The sequence below is a fragment of the Camelus ferus genome, chromosome 27, assembly GCF_009834535.1.
Source record: "Camelus ferus isolate YT-003-E chromosome 27, BCGSAC_Cfer_1.0, whole genome shotgun sequence".
NCBI classification, from domain to species: domain Eukaryota; kingdom Metazoa; phylum Chordata; class Mammalia; order Artiodactyla; family Camelidae; genus Camelus; species Camelus ferus.
The window spans coordinates 25,159,875-25,178,124 of NC_045722.1; positions in this window are offsets into that span (position 1 = coordinate 25,159,875).

Here is an 18,250-nt window from a genome sequence, read left to right on the forward strand (position 1 = left end):
TTTGTTACTATTAGATTTACAAAGCCATGAAATCTGAGCATTGAAAGTCATGTGGGAAATAAGGCACCTGGGTTGTTTCTGTGCTTGTAATATTTGTATCTTTTCCCGTGCCTGGATTAGTTGCTGTGTTTGGGTGGCAAATTTATTAAGCTCTGCGATTATTGTGCATGCTTTTTTTTATTCTGGAACCAGTTTTTATTTTTATTGCAATATAATTGACATATAACATTATATTAGTTTCAGGTACATAACGTAATGATTCAATATAATGCATATATTGTGAAATAATCACCACAGTAAGTCTAGTTAACATTCATCACCACACATAGTTATACATTTTTTTCTTGTGATGAGAACTTTTAAGATCTGCTCTGTTAGCAACTTTCAGATATACAGCATCCTCTTTTCTACACATATATTTCAATAGAAAGTTTAAAATTTCCCATCAAAATAGTCCAAATACCAGCTAGTACATTTTCTAGGAATATTGTCTAGCAAATAATGTATTACTTGAGGACTAATGATTGATGTCTTTCGGACAAGTCAAGAGGTTCTCTTTTAAACACAGACATTTCAGTAAATCAAACACTGCAGTAGCATTTAACACTGACAGCCATACCAAGATAGCTTTTGTTTTCAATCTCTTAAATACTATTATTATTTTCAAAGCAAAATTTGTAGACAAAGGTTCAGATGTTCAAAAAGACCCAGAGTTTAGATAAATTATACAAGGTTTTATTTATAATAATAGTTTATATTCTGATAATTAGTGTAAGAATGACAATGAGAGGGTAAAATTGATTACAATGATTTTAAAAGATTGTTAACATGAAATTAATCAAAGTAGCTTCCCTAATAGGAATTTTTAAGATTCCGGTGCTGTGTTTCTTTCCAGATAATTTGAGCAAATCCATATTTGGTATATGGATTTTTTTTCTTTGCATTTCTTTGTCTTTAGTGCTGACAATGCATGCTTGAGAGTGAACAAATAAGAAAATAAAGCCATAAGTTATGGTGTCAGGTTTAAGTAGCAGATTAATGACAATTTTAATCTAGAGGCAGATCTTGAAAATTATTGTCATGTCATTAAAAGGTCAAATAACTACTGATACCCACACTTTCATTTTGCTCCAAACACCTTACGAACATTGTATGGCTTATTTAAATGAGAGCCTAGGCGTGTGTTTATGTAAGTGTAACTGTGTTTGTGAACTTGACACAGAGAAACCAGAACATCTAGTTGCCAGTGTTCTTTGCATATATATAAGGTTAGGGTCATGTTGACTCAGACTTACATATCAAACATGGCTCACCTAACTCTGGGATATGTCCCCAGGTCAAGCATTTCCAATAAACATAGCAAATTAAAGTCCCCTTGCAATTAATATTCACAATTAACTTATGTCAGTATTTTTTAAGTATACTGTCTGTGTGAAGATAAATCCAAAGTCATTTCTCCAGGCCAGACTTAGTATGCAGTAAACTCATTATTTACTTACATATTTAGAAAAAGTGATAAGCAGAGTGAGAGACTGTGGCCAAGTGGACATGATGGAGTAGAGGCCGGAGTATAAATTAATGATGCACTTGGTTTGGCTACGCATATCCAAGAGAAAATTGGGAAAACACATATAGCAGGAAAGCACTGATGTGACTCCTTTACCTAGAGAGTTTTGCTAACTTTTTGTGGAATAGAAATATGGGTTGTTGCCCCTGAATAGAAAATAATAATGGAGACAGAAAATTAAAGAAAAAATAAGTGCAGATTGAGTAAAACTGTAGATCTAGTGATGTACTCAGTAGATCGGCAATTGGCAGTGAATACTGTTACAATGTGGGAAATACTGCTGAGGAGAGTAAGGAAAGATAAAGTTGCTAAAAGCAGCTTTCTATAGGATGTTATTTTGGTGTTGAGTGCTTTTGCTCCAAAAAATCTAAGTGGTAAATCTTGAAAATTGATTTCTGCCACATTATTTGGTCCTAATTTTTACATGTGTTGACATTGCCATCGTCCAAACTGTGCCATCCCCATAGAGAGACGTGGTTGTGCAGAAGTTTATGCCGTTGCCATATTGCCGGCTTCAATAAATGAGCTGATGCATTTACCGTTTTGTCAATACAATAACACATCTGTAGGAATGTAACCCAGTTATAGAAATGCTAATTTGTCTAGAGTTGCCTTACCAAAATCAATGGTAAATATACTTATCTGAGGATTCCGGGAGATTATTTCCACATACTAATCATAGATTCAAGCTGAATGTCTTTTTTTAGGAGGCAAAGACTTTCAAAATTGGGTCAATGCAGTCACCTCCTCAGTAATTTCACAATGCCTCTATGCACATGGCTTTCCATTCTCTCATCAAATTGCACTTTCATAATAGCTTTGTTAGACAGACTTCACATTAAAGAGGGGTCTGGTGTTTCATTTCTTCTAAATTATTTGTTGTTAACCATGAACAAGTATTTAAGTAAAAACTTATATACAGAAACACATATAGAAATAACTTTAAAAAGTGGTCAAATAGCTATAAAGTGGATTATTAGTGTCAGTAACATTGGGAAATTATAAGGGAACATAGGACATTTAGATGTTACATAATGTCAATTGGACCAAATTGTGGTTTCATTATGATTACCATTTATGTGTTTTCTCAATTGATATTTACTTTTTTGGGACAGATTTTTTTTTTTTTTTTTACACATAAAATAGCTATCACTAGGAACAGCACAGCAAGAACAGAAATAAGAAGTTCCCTGTGTCTTCTGGAATTCTTAGTATGATGAGAGGGCCATACATTTGTCTTAATAAATTTAGAACAGTTAAATTAATATAAACCATGTTTATATAGTTTCCTGTGCTATACAGAAGAAATTTGTTTTTCATCTATTTTTCTATATAATAGCTAATATTTGCAAATTTCTTACTCCCAGATCTATCCCTTCCCACCCCCACCCCCCAGTAACCATAAGATTGTTTACTATGTCTGCTAGTCTGTTTCTGTTTCATAGATGAGTTCTTTAGTCTTCTTTTTTCGTTTTTTAGATTCCACATATGAATGATATCACGTGGTATTTTTCTTTCTCTTTCTGGCTTACTTCACTTAGAGTGATGATCTCCATGTCCATCCATGTTGCTGCAAATGGCTGAGTAATATTCCATTGTATAAATACACCACAGCTTTTTTATCCAGTCATCTGTTGATGGACATTTAGGTTTGTTTCCATGTCTTGGCTATTGCATACAGTGCTGCTATGAACATTGGGGTGCTTGTATCTTTTCGAATTAGAGTTCCCTCTAGGTGTATGACCAGGAGTGGGATTGTTGGATCATATGATAAGTCTATTTTTAGTTTTGGAGGAATCTCCATACTGTTTTCCACAGTGACTGCACCAAACTACATTCCCATTGGCAGTGTAGGAGGATTCCCTTTTCTCCACAGCCTCTCCAGCATTTATCGTTTATGGACTTTTGAATGATGGTCATTCTGACCTCATTGAAGTTTTGATTTGCATTTCTCTGATAATTAGTGATATTGAGCACTTTTTCATGTGCCTATTGGCTATTTTGTATGCCTTCACTGCATAATTGCTTATTTTAGGCCTTCTGCCCATTTTTAGATGGGGTTGTTCAATTTTTTGTTATTAGGTTGTATGAGCTGTTTATATATTCTGGAAATTAAACCTTTGTCAGTCGCATCACTTGAAAATGTTTTCACCCATTCTGTAAGCTGTCATTTTGTTTTGCTTATGGTTTCCTTTGCTGTACAAAAGCTTGTAAATTTAATTAGGTCCCATTTGTTAATTTTTGCTTTTATTTCTATTGCCTGGGAGACTGCCCTAGGAGAACATTGCTGAGATAAATACCTGCAGCTAGAAAGAGCTGTACAGGTACACTGAACAGAATGGATGTGGGTTTCCTAACTCAGGTCACGAGTGTGGAGCCCACAGTGGACCTTGTAAGAGGAAAGCCTGGTCAGCAGTGACCTGTCGCTCTCGGCCTGCGCACAGCCATGGTTCCCACTTGGGGCCTCAGACACGGGGATTTCCTGTGTCTTTAAAATGGTTTAAAAATCATCTTTGACTTGGCTTTTGCTCTAAAAGTGGCTTGAGAGCAAGGAGGTTCCGTCCCACTTGTCCAGCAAGAGAGAGGATAGCAGGGGAAAAGGCCAGTCCTGTCCACAGTGGGAAGAGGAAGCGTCACCACCGTAATTACGGTGAGACAGGGCGACTGAGTGCTCTTCTGGAACTTGGTGTAGTTCCGTATTTTGCCGGTGTTGGCCGCCAGCAGAGGGCTTTCTGGACCTTTCCTCCCTTTTCCAACGTTAGCAAATCTATGCAAAGTGAATCCTCATATAACAGTGTTTTACACTGGTTGCTCTCTAAGATCCCTTATTGCTCTAAAGCTGTTCAATTGTGTGAGCACATTTATAGTTAAAGGCAGTCGTGTTCCAGGCGTGGGTGGGCTGTCAGCTGGCACCTGTTCCATTGGTTGGTGCCATGTTGTTAAATATTTGAAGATTATCCCTGGATGGGCTCTGCTGACTGTAAAACAGACTAGCGCATCTGACCTGTGGGGGCACCGGCTAGGGGAGAAGGCGAAGGTAAAGATGGTGAACAAAGGAATAACTGGGTAAATTCAGCCCTTTCACCAGGTGCAATAAAACAGCCCAACCACCCAAACTGCTCTGCTCACTATTCTGCCATTTAAGGCCAGTGAGGTGAGAGAGGGACCTTCCTGCACAGTGTGCAATGGGTCAGCATCATTCCAACAAAGCCCCTTCCCCCTACTAAGGAATTCTGATACTTTGCTAAGAAGTAAACTTTTCTTATGTCAGTTAACATACTGTTAGTTGAAGACTTGTGGGATGATTTGATCAAATGGCTCAACCATGTGATTTAAAACCTGGGTTCTCTCCCCCCATACAACCATCCACGGGTCAGCAGCATCTCAAGGCTGGGTGCCCTTGGTAGCAGGAAGGCTGATGACAGCAACTGGAGTCAACATGATTTCTTGTTCAGGCAGCATGTTGAGTCCCCAAACCCATGTAAGAGGAAGCAAGCTCCCTTCCCCAAGCCACAGTAAACATCCTGTCATATCTTAAAGGCCCTTAGTGCTGGTGTCCAGCCCCAATCCAAGCCAATCACTGTGGCAAGGCAGGTGGCAGTATCCTGATTGGCTTAGATGGATCTGTCTACCCCTGTGGCCAAGCATAGTTCTGGAGTCAGCCCTCCAAGCTGCGTGATAGCCACTGAGCGGGGAACGGTGGCCTGGACTACCACTCTTGGGGGACCGCCTGTATTCATGGACACTCCTTTAGATTTATATAATACTTTCTAATTTAGAAATAATTTTTATAGAAATTTAATTTCACTAATAAAAATACCACTCTTACCCTAAATGTAAGTAAAGGACAAGGATCTAGTTCGATGAAGGAGCTATCAAAACTTTGTGTTTTTACACTGCAGGGTCTGGCAAAGCAGTAACTGTTAATAAGGGAACAAACACAGGGGAGGGCTAGCATTTTGAGGTTTGGTGGACTGATGGAAGGCTGAGCACTATTTCAGGAATACAGTATTTAGATAAAAGAGGTTGGGCTCTGCTGGTCTTGAAGAGCATTGAGGATGGACTGGGAAACAGGAGGAAGAGGGACAGAAGGAAGAGGAAAGGGACCGATAATTTACATACTGCATGGGCAACCCTAGAGAAGATTATAGTTGTCAAAGTTCAGTCATTAAAAAAAAGAAACCCTAACGAGTAACATTCTGAGTTGCAAAGTGGCTAGATCACAAACACACTAAATTCCAGGCAAAACAAATGGCAGTGTATTTGAAGGTGTTTATGTAAATGGGGCTACGGTTTGAGGAATAACAGAGCCAGGATTAGGACTCTGGGTCTTCTGCAGGCTGGCACCAGCACCGTCCAGCAGGCTCTGTGACCCACCCTGCTGTCATCATGTCTGAGGCTGTTTAGAAAGGGTCTAATATCCAGTTAGGGCCACGTTTTTTGAGCTCAGGATCCAGGGACAGACTGTCAACAGCTGATGAACCCTCAGCAAAGCTATCATCAAGTTATTACCTTCTCTTCCTCCTCCTCTTCTACCTCTCCCCTGCCCACCCCCACTCCCTTTTTAACTTTTGGAAGGTCTCTTCTTTGAATAAAATTCTTATATAACACAATTAAAAGGAAGTCAACCAACTGACCAACTCCATCTTTGAGTTTCATACAATAAAACTCTAGAAAGTGTCTTCTTCAACCACCTACATATAAGTTCTCAGATTATACTTCTAAATCTCATGTCTTTGTTAATAACCTTACTAGAAACTTGTCCATTACAACTTGCCAGGGAGATAGAAGGGGCCACATTTAAGAAACTGCCAACATCCATAAATGACTGAAAAGCAAATGCAGGGAGCTTTGAACCCCACCTCTGCCCATTCAGCTCTTATCATCCCTTTACATCGCCTTCCCCTTGGACTGGGGACAGTTCTCCGGTGGAAGCTGGGCCAGTGGTAAACAGGCCACTGAAGAAGGCTCCCAGGACCTCTGTCCTTGGGAGAAGCACTGGCCACCAGACTGCATGCCTTGATGATCCACAGTTCTTAACAACAAACACTGGGGCCTGGAATAGAACCCTGTGGTCATAGTGCCCACAGGTCACTAGGCAGCCTCACAGGTCTGCTGACAGAACGCTGGCCAACAGCTCCTCAGGTGGGCAGAGGAATGTCAGATCCCCTGACCCAAGTGGGCATCTCATGGAAAAACCACCAGCAGAGCGATCGTCAGAGCTCGTTGGACAGCACCAAGAATCAGGGAAAGAGGCACTATTTGGTATCAAGAGAGAACATAAAGTTTATGGAAACAGAGAAGTCCTACTCAGTTCTGTCCTTCAACTGGAAAGAGGAGAATTTGCTGAAAAAGAAACTCAGTTTTCTGGACTCCATGAAGAAACATGAAGCTAACGCCCGGCTAATGGAGCAGAAAATCTTTTACAAACGATGCCACTCCAAGCTGCGCAGGGCAGAGCTGGCGCACGCTCGGTTGCTAGGCAACAAGGACCTGGTCCGCGGGCTCACCTCCAGGAACGCGCTGTCTAGCTACACCGCTACCTTGGCGGATGACAGCGAGGCAGCCGTGAAGGCGATCGTGCAGAACAGGAGAGAGTGGGAGAACAAGATGCTCTTCAGCCTCAGTCTGGACAAACACAGACCGCACCCGCCCACAGCTTCCAGGTCAACCTTAAAGGCAGACTCCAGGGATGAGGGCTGGAGAGCAACGGTGGGAAGAAGGGGGTCTCCCTCCAGAGGGGAGGGCAGATCAGTTCTGGTTTTATCTTTAGAGTCTCCAGATAATCCAGAGCAAGGAGGAAAGCAGAGACGGCTTCCTGTGGCCAGCAGGGTGCCACTGTGGGGAGAAGGGGTCCCCAGAGAGTCCCCCAGCCGGCCCCGAGGGCCTGCACAGAGTCAACTCCAAAGTCCAGACATCGGCGGGAAATCGGAAGGCAAGCTTCTTAAATACATAGTCTATGGAGACAGAAGTGAGGAACATCCCAAGAAGAAAAGGCCAAGACCCAGGAAAAACTCGCGCGGCCCCGGGAGCGTGAAAACGGACCCGGCACTGCCGACCCAGGTCCCAGCCAGCCTAAAGCAAGAGTTCCTCGCCAGCGAAAGAGCTAAGTATCTGGACGACAGAAACCAAAGTCTGTCACAGCCCACACATTTTTCCTTTCAAGACTACTCCTTCCTACAGCCCCTGGCAGAAAGGCATGGAGGGGGTACTGCACGCTCCAGGAATCAGAACACTTGGAGTAGGAAGAGGGCAGAAAGCCGTTCCTGAAGAGGTGGGAAAACAGATTGGAAGCAATTCCATCACTAAGAAGAGCAAACACCTTTTTCTTTTTTTCCCCTAAGGCGCCCTTCCCCTTTCCACCCGTGTATCATTCAGCAACTCCTTCTTGATATTTACCGAGAGAAATCTTACCCCGACCCCAAGACTGCTCCTGATCTCAGGGAGAAAATGCTTTTCCTCTTCTACTAGACCATGACAAGGCAGGATTTAACAGTAAGAAAGTGGACCTGGGTCATGACTCGCCCTGCTGCCCCTCAAATAGAGACACGGAGCCCAGCAGTGGGCATGCGCAGCAACGGGGGTGCGGGCTGGCTGGGGCCAGGGCGCCTGGGGCTTCCCACGTGGCCGTGGGTCCATCTCCACATCAAGGAGGAATATCTAAGAGGAACATGGTCCTGGGAGATGCTTTGCCTGTAATGCTCTTACTGTAAAAAGAGAGTGAAAGACAATAATGTGGGGAATGTTAGCAAATTGGTTTCTTCGGTGGCTTGGGGAGGGAACGGGAATAGGAACGTGGCTCTTATTTCTGACCTTTTACAATGAAGTCAAACAAACGAAAACCAGTTGACTTGAAAACTAGGAGAGCTCACTCTCCCTCCCTCCCGTCCCCCTCCCATCCCACAGGCAAGCCCAATGGAGAGCCCCCTTACATTTCCTTAAGCAAAGAAATGCTGACGGAAGCAAGTTGAATTAAGTGGTCTGAGCACCCCATGCGAGGCAGAGGCTCTGCTCTCCAGTTTTACATACATTTATATAAATGTAACAGCCAGCGTTGTCTTGGGCAAAGCGCTTCACAGCTGGAGACCAAAGTTTCCTTATCTATCAAATGAGGGTTGAGGAAGATGGCCTTTTAGGTCACCCCTCAAGCTCCCCAGTGCAATTACTTTAACTTGTCACAAAAGCAGATATTGGATGGCTGCCCTTGAGTAAAATAAAACATCTTCAGTCTTGTGTCCTTCCATTGGTCAGCCCAGTGGTCAGTTAGCATTTCTGACTCTTTTCTGAGATAGTATAAGGCAGTTAAAAATCCTTGTTATCAGTTAGATGGTCATAAGTACACAGAGAAGTGGCCCTTTTACCTTTAAATGAATAATGGCACGGCTCTCTTTAATTATTATTTCTGTATTTCCCAAATATGTAAGTCCCATGATGACAGCAAAATAACCTAAGAAAGTGGAATCCATGTTATAAAGCATATGGCTGCAGACGGAGGCCACTCCTGTCCACTGCCGTGGTCTGCACTGGTCTGTGTCCACTTCGTGTGGAGTCAGTGACAGTGTTGTTAATTTCCTCTCTGGGTTACTTGCAAAGACATATTGAAAGCACACAGGGGTTTGTGATGATCTACAAGAAGCTAGCCTGAAATAAACAACAGGATCACTGGTGTGATCTTAGAGTGGGGCGGGGAGGGGAGGGGCTGGGGTAGAGAGAAATAAAGAAGCACTACTAAGGCTAAAGTTACTTAGGACATGCGCGATTTACTCACCACCGTCTTAGGAATGTGCAGAAAACTGATTCCCCTTCTGCTGCTTTCCAAAAACCAGCTACATTCTTAAAGTGTAAGGCTGTGCTGTCCATGAGTAGTGGGAAGGGTGTGAGGGGCAGGAAAGCTCCATCGGATGCAGGAAAACGGATGTGGGCGTGAGGAGGGCCATGTCCCAGGCTTCGGTGGAGCCCCTGGGACGTGCCCCACCAAGTGTGGGTCCTTGGCTTCACGCAGGAAAGAATTCAAGAGCGAGCCACAGTTGAGTAAAGGTAGATTTATTCAGATACATCAAAAGGCAAGAGAAAGGCCACGAGGTGTGGGGTTGGGTGCTCAGATTAGAGTAAAAGTAGGTACACACTCCATAGACAGAGGGCGGGCCGTCTCCGAAGAGGGAGAGAGACGGGGAGGCAGCTATGAGGCAGGCACTGTGCTGCCAGTTTTTATGGGTCCAGTAGCTTCATATGCTAATAAGTGAAAGGACCTGTCTAACTAGCTTGGGGAAGGGGGCTGGGATTCCCAGGGAGTTGGCCATTTCCCACTCTTTGACCTTTTGCGGCTAGTCTTGGGACTGTCATGGCACCTGTGGGCGTGTTATTCACCATGTTAATAGATTACAATGGGCGTATAATGAAGCTCAAGGTCCACTGGAAGTCAAATCTCCCACCATCTTGAGCCTCAAGGCCTAATGGGGGTTGAATCTTTTGCCATTATGGTGTTAATTGCTGTGTTATTCCCCAAATGGCTGTGCCCTGCCCCCTTCCTGTCTCACATCCAAGACCTTCCAGGAACAACTCTTACAGTGTTTTCACTGGTAGTTTCTGTGGGGATCTGGAAGTCCAGTTTGCAAATCAGACCTGTTTTGGTTTTAAAATCATAATTTTATTCATATGTTTATTCAACTAATATGTGCTGACCATTGGGGTGAAGAAAACAGACACACTCCTACTCTCATGGAGTATATAATTTAAGGAGAGAGGCAATCATGAAGTGAGAAAAAAATACATTGTGAAAGGTGCTTTGGAATAATGATAAGCATTTTGGAGACTACAATTTAAATTTGAAAAATATTTCAGTCCTATTAGCCAAACACATTGAAGGCAAATGGCATTTTCCCTGGGTTTGGGTGCAGGAAGCAAAAGCACATGGGGCAGTTCTGAAATGCATTTTTAGGAGCTGGGCTGACTCCCATGTGACAGGCCCAGTTGTGCACTGCAGTCGTGGTGAGCTGCGATGCTCCTGCCCAGTCTCAGCTGGAAGCACTTGGAGGTCATTTTCCTGCCCTTGATTATGATCCCCAGAGCAAGGCTGCTTCCAGAAACAGATTTGATCTCACTACTGTGAGCTTTTTGACCAACTGATAAATGCGCCAAACCCAGCAGTGTAAGTAAGGCAGTGATGAGTCTTGAAAGGTGGACACGTCTGCTGTAACTGATGATTTTTTGAGTTAATATGCATAACATTTCAAGAGTTTTAAAATATTTTCACTCAGCTGACTTATCGTCATGCAATGAATATATATCTGTATCTATATCTCTGTCTATGCACGTCCCTCTTAAAAGCTGCAGTAGGAATGAGATGGGTGGGAGGAGGGTGTCAGCCAGTGGTGACAAAGGACAGCAGGGAAGAGGACGGGAAAGAGACACTGGTTGCTGTGCAGCCCCATAAAGCTTAAAAGTTTACATTCTGCCCTAAGTGCTGGAGGCACAGCCATGAGCAAGACAAGGTCTCTGCCCTCAAGAGGCTTGTTTGTAGAGGAGCACAGATAAAAAAGAGCAGATGTGTGAATTGCTTTTCATCTTCCTTTACCGCAAGCTCCTTGTGTTACCTCAAAGGCTAGCACTACCTAGGGACTCTGTGCACGTTCTCTTCTCCCTCCGTTATTACCTTCCCCTGGTGATTCCCTAGGGGTTCCTCTATGCTGCAGAACCATACATTTTAATCTGTGTAGGCTTTTCTTTAAACCTGTATTTTTTTATGGGAATAGGAGTTTAGTAGGGTACGCTGCCATAGACAACAGTGGGCCATCCAGACAGGAGGTGCCTGTGTGAGCACCGAGGGCCAGTTGTTGGGGTCTCTATAAGGTCCGGTCACAAGGTGATTGGCTTGTGCACAAGGCTCTGATTTGTTGTAGGTGAGGTAAGAGGTTTAGGGTCCTTGAAGGGTGATGGGGCTTATGACTCTGATAAACAGGGCTGAAGCAAGCCAGGCTGAGCTATTGTGAGAGTAGGCATTACCTGGGACTATTAGTTTGTTCCCAGTAAAGAATGTACTTTATCTGTTGAGGGATCACGGGCAGACATCTGAGAGCCCAGGAATAGGGGTTGTTGGACTTTGAAGGACACCAGTTGGCCCAAGATCCCCCCCCGACCGATTGGCAGTGACAAATCTTTGGAACAGGGAGGGGCGAAGGTCTGAGAGAGGAAAGGACAGCAGAAGAGGGAAGACTGCCCTGATGACTCTAGCCTCCAGTTGGAGCTTCCTGTCAAGCCAGAGGAAGACTCCCGTAGGGAGGGGGAGAAAGAAGGAGGAGCCCAAGGGGCTCGCCGGGAGTCCTAGCCACGTACCAGTCACCAGATGTTGTGGGACACTACGGGGTGACCCGTACGGGGACATGGTGATGCGCAGGGGCTTGGTAAAAGAATTTACCACATACAGTATGAGAATAGAAAAGGAGTTTACTAGGAGTGCACTGCTGTAGGCAACATCGGGCCACACAGACGAGAGGCGCCTGTTGTGAGAGTAAACCCGTCCTTTTTTTAAAACTGCCTCTGAGTAGTTCCACTTGTCTATCTCTCAGACACTTCAACTAGAACATGACCCAACTGTATTTACATTCCCTCCAAAACCTGCTCCTCTTCCCTGTAGAGCACACACCACCACTTCCTACCCAGTGAGTCACCCAAACCAGAGACGTGGGAGTGGCCTTTGACGCCTCTCTCCCCCAAGAATACCTAATCAGTCACCCTGCCCCGGGCCCTAACGTGTCCTGGGTTATCCCCTCCCTTCTGTCCTCGGGCTCTAACATGCCTTTCTGGGATTATGGCAACAGTCTCCTAACTACAGAGACCACATGGTACGTATGCTCCTCCAGTTCACGCTATAAAACAAAAGATATAAAATGCAAAACTGACTTCTTCACATTTCAATATGCACAAAATAAAGTCCAAAGTCCTTGGTACAGTCTCCAGGGCCTCTCATGATCTGATCTGTCTTCCTTTTCAATCCTACCTTGAACCCTCGGAGCCCTGCTCCCTAGGAACACTGAACACCCTCCCCATATCTGCCTGGTACACACCTACCCATCTGTTAAGATTCAGCTAATCCTCCGCCTTCTATTTGAATTTTTTTTGGATCTGAATTCTCTGTCCAAATTGTCTCTTTACATACTTCTATTATTATCCTTCATGGTTTGCACCCATGTTCTGGACTGTTAAACCTGTGTCCCCATAAACGACTTCTTGATTGAACAAAGCCACTCAGAATTAGCAATTGGCATTCAGTTGGTAAACGGTAGATGTTAATGGACAGAAAAAACTTCATACTTCAGTTGGAATAGGGCTAGAGGCAGGTCGGAAACCTCCCTTAGACTTTCCTTATCACTATCCTAAGTGCACCTAAGTCCTTTCCACAGACTTGCTTTAGTGAACGTGTGTGTCAGGAAGGCAGAGGGTGGGGGGTGGTGCAGAACAAACGTTTTCTCTTCACAAGTCTGCTCTCTGGCTCTTGGCGTTGTTTTCCCAGGGGTGAAATCTCAGGTCAGGCAGTTTTTCTGGTCACTTTCGGACAGTAAACAAAGCATCTATTTTTCTGGGTATTAAGTCCATACATAGTGAAACATCAAAATGCCACTCTCTCTCCTGATTGAAAACATGACACCTGCTCAGGCCTTCTCCTTCAGATAGAAGCCTGAAGACAGAGGTGGGGCACCCAGTTTTGTTTTGTTTTTTTCCCTCTTCCTCCCTTTCCCTTCTTTCTCACTCAAAATCTGCTTCTGTCCTTTCTGGAGGGGAGGAAATTAGAGAAGAGGATCCTGTCTTATTTAGTCAGTGAGGTTGTGTATATAATGGGATACTTAGCCTTCAGGGAGAGATGGAGGTTAATGGCTTTCTTTCATGAAGTAGACTCTACTGGGAACTCCAACTGAGAATCTCTGGCTTGGCTGGTAGCTTCCAATTTCTCCTCCCTCACAGCTTCGACATTTGGTGGTACTCAGCTGTTGGGTGACTGGCTCCAGTGTAGGAAGCCCACTTGTACAGAGCCATTTTCAAGATGGCTTATGACCTGTCTCTTCCGACGACCACACGTGGCCTGTGGGAAACATGCACCTCAGCCTTATTGTTGCTAGATGTGCCCTTCACGCAGTTGTCACAGGCCCCTTCAGCCATATCTTACCCAAGGACGCTTTCCAGAAGAGTCCCCGAGATCTAAGATCATGGGGTCAAAGTGTCTTAAGAAGATCACAGGATCAAGGTCACAGGTTCATTTGAAACTTGCCACATTAGGATGAAGGGAAGCCCCCCCCCCGCCCAAACTCATTCTATGAGGCCATAATTATCCTGCATCAAAAACAGACACAGATATAACAAGACGACTGCAGACTACTGTTTCTTATGAACACAGATACAATATTCTAAACAAAATACTAGCAAACCAAACCCAACAGCATATAAAAAGGCTTCTGTACCATGGGCATGCAGGGTTATGCCAGGAATGCAAGGCTGATACAATACAATACAAACAAAATCCCTCAATGTGTACACCTTGTTAAGAGGATAAAGGACAAAAGCCACATGACTATCTTAATAGACGTAGAAGAAGCACGTGAAAAATCCAATATCCTTTCTTGAGAAAAACACTCAACAAATTAGGAATAGAAGGAAATTTCCTCAGCCTGAAGCATCTATGAAAAACCCACTGCTAGTATCACACTTAGTGGTGAAAGACTGAATACTTTCCTCCAAAAATCAGGAGTAAGACAGAGATACCTTTTCTTGCCACTTCTGTTCAATACTGTACTAGAAGTACTGGCCAGAGTACTTAGAAAAGAAAAAGAATCCAGAGTGAAAAGGAAGAAGTAAAACTATTTCTATCTGTAGATGCATGATCTTGTATACAGAAAATCTGAAGGAATAAAAAAAATATTTTAAACTAATAAATTAATTCAGAAAACCTGCAAGATAAAAGATCAATACATAAAAATTGATTGTATTTTATGTACACCAGCAGTGAACAATCCAAAAATGAAACTGAGAAAACAATTGTTTATAATAGCATCAAAAAGAATAAAACACTTAGGAAAATATTTAACCAAAGAAATCAAGGCTTGTACACTGAAATCTATAAAACATCAATAAAAAAGAATTAAAGACCTACGTAAATGCAAAGACAGCATGTTGATTAATTGGAAACTTATATATAATCAAACTAGCAATATTCTCCAAATTGGTCTATAGATTCAACACAATCCCTATCAAAATCCTGAGCTGTCCGTTTTGTAGAAACTGATAAGCTGATCCTAAAATTCATATGGAACTGCAAGGGACCCAGAATAGCCAAAATGACCTTGAAAAAGAACAAAGTTGGAAGACGCACACATCCCAAATTCAAAACTTACTACAAAGCTATAGTAATCAAGACAATGCACTATTGGCATAAAGACTGACATAGAGATCAATGGAATGAAACTGAGAGTCCAGAAGAAAAGTTTTGTATTTATGGCCAATTATTTCTGCCAACACCATTCATGGGGAAATAAGAGTCTTTGAACAACTGGTGCTTGGACAACTGAACACCCACATGTCAAAGAATGAAGTTGGACTCCTACAATGCACTATATGCAAAAATGATAATAAAGACCTAAACATAAGAGCCAAAATTACAAGACACTTAAAAAAAAAACAGATATAAATCTTTGTGACTTGAATTAGGCAATGATTTTTTTTTTTTAAGATATGACACCAAAAGCACAAATAACCAAAAAAAAAAAAAGGTATTTTGGACATCACCAAAATTAAAGTCTTTTGTACTTCAAAGAAGACCATTAATAAAGTGAAAATACTATTCAAAGAACGGGAGAGAAGATTTGCAAATAACTTATCTGGTAAGGGACTTACATCTAGAATAAAGAACTCAATAACAAAAAGACAATCCAATCCAAAAAATGGGGTAAGGTTCTGAATAGACATTTCTCTAAAGATGACCCAATGGGCAAAAGCACATGAAAAGATGCTCAACACCATTAGTTATTAGGAAAATGCAAATAAAAACCGTGGGATACCACTTCACTCCCTCTAGGATGGCCAGAATCAAAGTCAGATAATAATGTGGGCCAGGATGTAGAGAAGTTAGAACTCATCCACTCTGCTGGCAGGGATATGAAATAGTGCAGCCCCTTTGGAAAACAGTTTGCCTGTTCCTCAGAAGGAGTAGGCATATGACCCAGCACAATTCCACCCCTATATATACAAGCAAGAGAAATAAAAACTCATGTCCACGTACAAACTTGTACACAACATTCATCGCAGCAGTAGGCACAGTAGCCAGAAGTGAAAACATCACAAGTCACTGCCAAATGAATGAACAGAACTATGGTACACCAAACACAGTGAAGTACTACTCAGCCATAAAGGCAGCACTGACACAATGTAAATACACCTTGAAAACAGTGCTCTAAGTGAAAAAAGCCAGACACAAAAGGCCACATACTGTATGATTCTACTGATATGAAATGTCCCAATGTGCAAATCTATAGACAAAAAGTACCTAAATAGATTAGTGGTGAGGGCTTGGAGGGTGGGGAGAGAGAGTCACTTCTAATGGGTACAAGATTTTTTTTGTTTTGTTTCTTGGCAGTGATTTAAAAGCCTTGGAATTATATAATGGTGATGGCTGCACAATTTTGTGAATACTCTTAAAAGTCATTAACTGTATACTTTAAAGGGGTGAATTTTGTTATGATTATGCTAATTTAAAAAACAAAGATGAGAAAGCACCCCTCCCCCATTTTAAGGTGGACAAGGGTCAACTCCTGTAAAAGAAATCATTACAAACATCTCAAACCTCCCAATGGATTCCCTCTTCTGTCTTGCAATAGGCTGTCTAGCGTCTGTATCTCAACTTGACGGAGTCCTGGTGACTAGCAGTGAGGTAGGCCTGGATATGATAATGCACGCTGGGGAAGGGCAGGCCCAGGACAGAGACCCAGTCATCAGGGCACTGCTGACCAGACACATGCCCATCCCATTTTCTGTGGTTTCCTGGAGACTGGAAGATAGCTAGGATAATTATTCCAGGTCCTGTTCAGCTGAACCTAAGAATCCTGATTGAAGGGTCAATTTGTAGCAATGGTTATAAGGTTCTGGCAAAACAGACATTCCTCATGGCGAGTACTTCATTTAATATGAAAAGCACAGTATTTGGCAGAGCACTGCTCCTTGACACCAGGGGTTGGCAACAGCAGGATAGTGTGTGACACCTGCTTCTATCCCACTGGGAGAGGAGTGTAGCCACAGAGAGGCTAGCTGCAGACCCCTGGTTGCCAGAGCACATCCAAACAGCAGGACTGGGGAAGCCAAAAATCCTGCTTTCAAGGACTTTGTCCTTTCCATTCTTCCCTGGGAGTAATCTATCTTTTCACGGGCTGAAATGACAGAGCCAGTTATCCTGGGGAGCCACCTCCTCCAAAAGCAAGTCCTTTAGCCATGGAATATTCAAATATTTAAAAATAAAAATCTTTTAGGGGGAGGAGGGAGAAGAGACAGAAGACAGGGGCCATCTTTAGTGAAAAAAAGAAAAGCTTCATTTTACATTCTATTGCACGCTGAGTCATTTTCAATCATTCATCAGGTGGTGACTCTGACAAACTAGTGGAAAAAGAATCCTTTAACAAAAGTCATCATGCAACTATTATATGGGAGAGGCACAAAGATAAACAATCTTCACCACGAATCTTCTCACATGCCAGGCAGTGGTTATGGGGGGAAAAAACCCTAGTGCCTCCTCACTTTTCAAACAATGTGCCCCACCATGCTGTACCACCACAGAAGTGCAGGTTGTCATTTGGTTACAGAGACTGTGTGGGTCGATGAAGTCTTTATGGGTGAGGGGCATGGGGTCAGGACCTGAAAGGAAGTATGATGAAGGGGGAATGACTGGTGAGATCTGAAGGGGAAATAATTGATACAAGCTGTTGACAACTGAGGGATGGAGGATTCCCGTGACAGTTGAAAGTGATGCTTTTAAGGAAGAAACGATAAATAGTAGGTAGAGATACAAGAATTTCCTTTTAAGTGTACTGACTTGGAGGGATCAGAAAGATATCCTAGGGACAGAGACTGAGCAGAAGCATGGATTTGGGGAATAAGCTTTAGGAGTGGTTATGGCTGACCTGACAGAATTGGGCAAGTTCAGACCAGAACTTTTAAGTAGAATTATAGCAGTATCCATCCAGCTGAAAAAAAGGGCAGTCAGGGTAGCAGCTGAACCAGGTTCACGGAGCTGCCAAGGTTAGAGCTCTTGCTGGCTGTGTCTTTGAGGAGAGTGTTTTCAGCGGTGCAGCAGTGGGTTAGCAGCATGTCACGGGGAGGCACCTGCACCAGTCTTCCTGCAGTGGTTTAACAAATGCCAACCTACTGGACTTGAACAGGGAAGGAGGAAGTCTCGGAACTCCACTTGTAACACTCTTCAGCCTCCCCAGGAGATTCTTCATAGACTAACACCGCAGGTAAAAGACGACAAGAGAGGTAGACGTTATGGTTTTGAGTTCTCAGGTGGCTCAGGGAAGGTAGAGATGGTCCTCAGAGGCTGGTAACAGGTCAAATAATGTATTTACGATAAACAGGTAAGGGAGGCATCACTACAGATAGAGGAGCCTTGGGAAGACACTCCTTCCCCTGACAGTTTGCATGAAATTCTAG